Raw genomic sequence first — 6,000 nt, forward strand, 5'->3', positions numbered from 1 at the left:
CATGTACAAATCGCGGGCAACTTACCTTTCCCCACCTTGGCCTCAAATCTTGTCTCAACAGCCGGAGTCTCCTGCAGAGCTGGGGACACCAAAGCCATGCTTCCACGGGATGATCAATATGTCCCTAATGGGAAATACCTCAGATTTTCAGCAGCCACTACAAGCCAGCCTACTGAGCCGGTTGAAGATATTCCTTCTTCAACACCACAAGCATCTACCATTGAGAAATTGCTCTAGCAGATACTTGAAAAGTTGGATCGGCATGAACAGAAAGCAAAGATGAGAGAGCGCCGTAACGAGCGCCGATTCAAACACCTCAAGGAGCTACTCAAGGGACGCTTCAGAGACTCAGACACCCTGGACTCCACTTCTTTTACCAGCACCGGGAGCCATGATGGTCCCGACTGTGGAGATACTGCCACCAGCCTACCCCTGTTCCTGACAGATGGCACCGAGGACGGTGCAAAGCCTTAAGTGTGGGGAGGTCGGTCAGTACCTGACTTCCGGAGGTAAATTCTCTTCTCTGACACCAATAATTAGGATATTTTAGTTAGATTTTTCTTTCTTTTATAGAATAGAATAAATTACATAGGTTAAGATAGTTGCATGCATGTTCTACTTGATTGAAAAGACAATAAGTTTCTTTTAAAAATCTATCTTTGGAATAAAATTTCACTAATTTTTCAAAATTTTTATGATAAATCTGCTTGAGTTATATTTGGAACATGATGTTTGAGCTAAAGAACACACAACATGTGAAAGATTTGAGCCTTTATGTATGGTTACATTATTTAACCATAATTATTTTATTCTTGTGTGTTTACTTCTCTATGATTGTAATCTATATTTTGTTTTATCTTATATGTCCAATATTTATTATATTTACATGCTTGCACATGATTGAGGCCATTATTTGTTTAAACTCACTTATCCAAATCAAGCCTACCCTTTTCAATTACCCTTGTTAACCACTTTGAGCCTTTAAAACCCCATTTGTTCTATATTTTACCACATTACTAACCTTAAGCTAAAAAACAATTGCATATCCCAAATTGAATCTTTGGTTAGCTTAAGATAGAATTGTGTGTGCTAGTTAAGTATGGGAAATTGTGGGAACAAAAGTTGTTAAGGGAATGTGTCATGAAAATTTAAAGGAAATTTGGATACCCATTCTTGTGAAACTATAAGAATCAAAAATCTATGTGCATTGATAATCTTTATTTATTTCAATTCAAAAAAAATGAAGAATGATAAACAAATAAATAAGGGGACAAAATTACCCCAATGTTAAATTCAGAATTCAAAGACCAATGCACATATGATAGAATTAAAATACAAGGTTGAAACATGAGTATGGGTTGAAAAAGGGAATTATGGGTAGCTAGGCATGAATTTAAAAGTATATAGAATATATGTATATTAGGTGAGAGCTTAGGTTAATTAAAGATTCAATTTATAAAGCTCACTTAGCCATATATATATACCCTTACCTGCACCTTGGCCCCATTACAACCCTGAAAAGACCTCATGATGTTTGCATTGGTATATTAACTATTGTTGATTGGTTAGGAGAAAAACAAAAGTTAGAAACATGACTAGAGAAGAATAGAGTGATTACCCTATACACTAGAGATTAGAGCGTACATACATTATCAGTGAGGGTTCAATGCTTGAATTTTCATGTTTCCGGCCTTCATAAGCTATCTTCTTGCACTTTTATCAGTTTTATTATATGATGATAGAATTAGTGGAATTTGATTTGTAATTGTTTTGAAGGGCTTATTTACTTTTGATCAAGTGGACAATAATCATATAGTTGCATTTATTTATATATGTAGGATTGCATTGCATTTCATGAGTTTCTGCATGTTCATACTTATTTCCTTGTCTCCTTCAATTTAGCATGAGGACATGCTAATGTTTAAGTGTGGGGAGGTTGATAAACCACTATTTTATAGTTTATCTTGTGTTTAATTGTGTGGTTTTGTCATGATCCTTACCCACTTATTCATCAATTTAGCATGCATTTAGATTTCCTTCCTGAATATATTACATGTTTGAAAATTGCTTCCTAGAGACTTTAATTATTTAATTTTAATTCTCCTTTATTCCATTCGATGCCGTAATCTGTGTGTCAAGTGTTTCAGGCTTTATAGGGCATGAATGAGATGGAGATTGGAGAGGAAGCTAGCAAAAATGGAAGGAACACAAGAATTTGAGGAGATAACCAGCGAAAAGTGACGCGGTCGCATGGCTCACGCGACCGCGCGAAGGAGCGCAAATCGCGGTGACGCGGCCGCATGGCTTGCGCGGCCGTGCGGATTGGAAAGCACAAGCAACGCGGTAGCTTGGATGACGCGAACGCGTGAAGCGGAAAAGCGCAAGCGACGCGTCCGCATGGACGACGCGATCGCGTGACATGCGCGATCTGCATAATCTGCATAATCCGAAACCAGCGATTTTGGACCCTATTTCGGCCCAGTTTTCGGCCCGGAACAGCAGACTAGAGTCAGAGAATATGCAGAAACAACGGAGACACATTCATTCAGTAGTTTAGATCTAGTTTTTCACTCTCTTAGGTTTTCTCTCTATAGCTTTTAGAATTTTAACTTTCAATTGGTCTTAGCATTGGAACATTGAGAAGAGTTATTTCCTCATCAAGACTTCATCACTCTAGTTTGTTCTCTTAACTTGGTTTTATTCTTCCATGTTCTTTGTTATGTTCAATTTTGTCATTCAGATACTTTTATGATTAATTAATGCAAGGATTATTTCTTTTTAATTTAATTTCAATTCCAATAATCATGTCTTCTTTTAATTCCCTTTCATGTGCCATGGATTCTTTATTTACAATGCGTGAGTAGTTTCATTACTTGATGGGGAATTGATTAAAAGGAACTCTTGAGTTGGAAGGATTGAAGAAAAAATTTGTAGTTGGGTTAATTGTTGGATTGCTATCCTGTCACCAACGCGAATCCCTTTGAACTAAGTGGGTTGTAACTCGTGAACATATCTGGCATTCCAACATGTTTGACTTTCCCTTACCTAGTAAAGGATAACCAAACAGAGTAACCATTAATTATAAATCAATCTTAAAAATCTTTCCATCAATGATAGAGATTCTAACCAATCAATTCCCAGTCAAGGCTTTTATTTATATTATTTAAAATTCCTCAATTTAAATCCCAATTTACTTAGCTCAACTTTTTGGAATATCTGATTAATAAAACAGCACACTTTTCTGCAACTCGTTGGGAGACGACCTGGGACTTAAAACTCCCAGTAATTTTAATTTAAACTTTCTATGACATATTTCTAAATTGATAGGCAGATTTTTGGTGAGTTAAGAACTATACTTGCAACGTAACCATTTTAATAAATTTTTAATTCACCAGCTTCTGCACTCCATCAGTGGCCGGGCACTGTGAAAGACCCGAATGAGCTCGCCCCCGTAAATATTCACCAGTGAAGGTGATGGATATAGATCATGATTATGATCAAGCTTATGATGAGTATAACTCGAGTTAGGGATGCGTGACAGAGGGACAGTCCAATGGTTAGCTACCAGGACTTGTCGGGTTGGCTCTATAACCGACAGATGATATCATCAGCCACTAGGGACAGGCATTCATCATATGCATACTATATGAATTGTTTGAGATTGCCTATTTGACTACATATTACTTGCTAATTGTCTAAATGACTTATTTGTTCCTATTTGTATATTCCTTGTTGATATAACTGTGTTTGCTACATTATACTCCTGCTGGTGGTTGGGAGGTGTGAAGAAATTGGAAAGGGAAGTATTAGTTAGACTGAAGAATCTTTAGTCAGATGCACTTTATGGTTTAGCTTGTTTATAAGCTTTTGAATTATCTGGAGGAAGTTCTAGGATTGCCTTCAGCTTTCCTCTATTATTATGTATTATATATGTGGAAGCTATTACCATGCTGGGGACCTCTGGTTCTCACCCATGCGAATTTTGTGGTTTTCAGATGCAGGACATGAGGTTTCACGCTGAGGCCTGCTGAAGACTTCTAGATTTGCGAAGATCCTTTGTTCTTGGGACTCTGTTTTAGTTTACATGTTTTGCTTAGATGCTTTTATCTCCATTAAATAATACAAACTGTGATGACTCCTCTTATGGGAGATTTTGGAGAATAGGTTTCTGTATTTGTGTCCCTTTGGGTTTTCTTTGGGGTTTTCCTTATTTTTATCATATGTATATATTGCTATATGCTCGGACTGGTTATCTTCACAGCCGAATTTTGAATCTTGATATTCCTGTTTTTGACACTCCTTTGTATATATATATAATCTCGCGATGGTTATCCCTATTCGTTACGTTATCGATCGGAGTGTTGCGCTTTTGAGTTGCGATTTTTGTTTACCCCTTTTTCTACAAAGGCTCCTAGTTATAATCAATCATTCTTACTACTATACATACTAAATTTGCATTTTAGAGGTCATAATATCTTGTCATCTCTGAATTATGACTTAAGCATAAGACTCTGTATGGTAGGGTGTTACATTATGGTATCAGAGCAGTTCATTCCTGTAGAGCCTGAGGGATGGACTGACTATGCTTCTGTGCATTCTCTGTGTGTGTGTGTGTTATGTGCTATTAGTATATCTGCTTGATATAATTCGCATAAACGTTCATGAGCATGCATTTGGGACTTGGAAGTACTAGACTTCCGATATTGAGACTGATCAACTTAATATCGATTGTTTGGTGTGTATAGGAACCAGATGGCGCCTCGTGGACGCGGTAGAGGTAGTGTGAGAGGTCGTACGAATGCTCGTGCGTCGGAGAATAACCCTAATGACCCGGTGAACTTTATGATTGCGTTGGAGAACATGGCTGCGGCTATGCAAGCCACTGCTGAGGCTCTTGGTCAACAGATGAACAACCATGGTAATGATGGAGGTGGAGTTCAGGGCCCGATAACACTGGCAAACTTTTTGAAGGTTAATCCACCTAAGTTCAAGGGAACTACTAGCCCGACTGAGGCTGATACATGGTTTCAGGCTACAGAGCGAGCACTGCAAGCGCAAGTGGTGCCTGAAGGACAGCGTGTCGAGTTTGCTACCTATATGCTCACCGGTGAAGCGTTGCATTGGTGGCAAGGTATCCGACGTCTTCTGCAACAGGGTGATGTCTATATCACCTGGAATGTCTTTCGAGAGGAGTTCTATAAGAAGTACTTTCCGACTTCTGCCAGGACGGCTAAGGAACTTGAGTTACTGCAGCTGAAGCAGGGTACCATGTCCATATCAGAGTATACTGACAAGTTTGAAGAGCTGTTCAGGTTCTCTCGTATGTGTCAAGGGACTCCGGTGGAATATGAAGAATGGAAGTGTGTTAAGTATGAAGGAGGACTTCGGAGTGATATCTTTAGTTCAGTGGGACCAATGGAGATCAGGACTTTCTCCGAATTGGTGAACAAGTGTAGGGTTGCTGAAGAGTGTGTGAAAAGGGCAACCGCTGAGAAAGGAAGTCACAAAGGATCATTCCCACAGAACCGAGGGAAGAGCTTTGCACCTAGAGGCCCATCTTTCAAGAGGGGAAGCTCTTTCAGGAGGCCCAACAACAACAACTCCCAAGGGAAGAAGTTTGGGAAGCAGCCTCAGAATAATCAAGCTTGTACTAGATGTGGGAGTCACCATCCAGGAGCACCATGCAAGGCCGGATGAGGCTTGTGCTACAATTATGGAAAAGCGGGGTGGTGCACGAAATTGCAATCACACTTTTGCAATCCCGCACAACTAACCAGCAAGTGCACTGGGTCGTCCAAGTAATACCTTACGTGAGTAAGGGTCGATCCCACGGAGATTGTCGGCTTGAAGCAAGCTATGGTTATCTTGTAAATCTTAGTCAGGATATCAGAAATTATCAGGGTTGATTGTGAAAAGCAAAAGAACATGAAATAAGTACTTGTTATGCAGTAATGGAGAACAGGTTGAGGTTTTGGAGATGCTCCATCTTCTGAATCTCTG

Source organism: Arachis stenosperma, chromosome 4 (assembly GCF_014773155.1).
Source record: "Arachis stenosperma cultivar V10309 chromosome 4, arast.V10309.gnm1.PFL2, whole genome shotgun sequence".
NCBI lineage: Eukaryota > Viridiplantae > Streptophyta > Magnoliopsida > Fabales > Fabaceae > Arachis > Arachis stenosperma.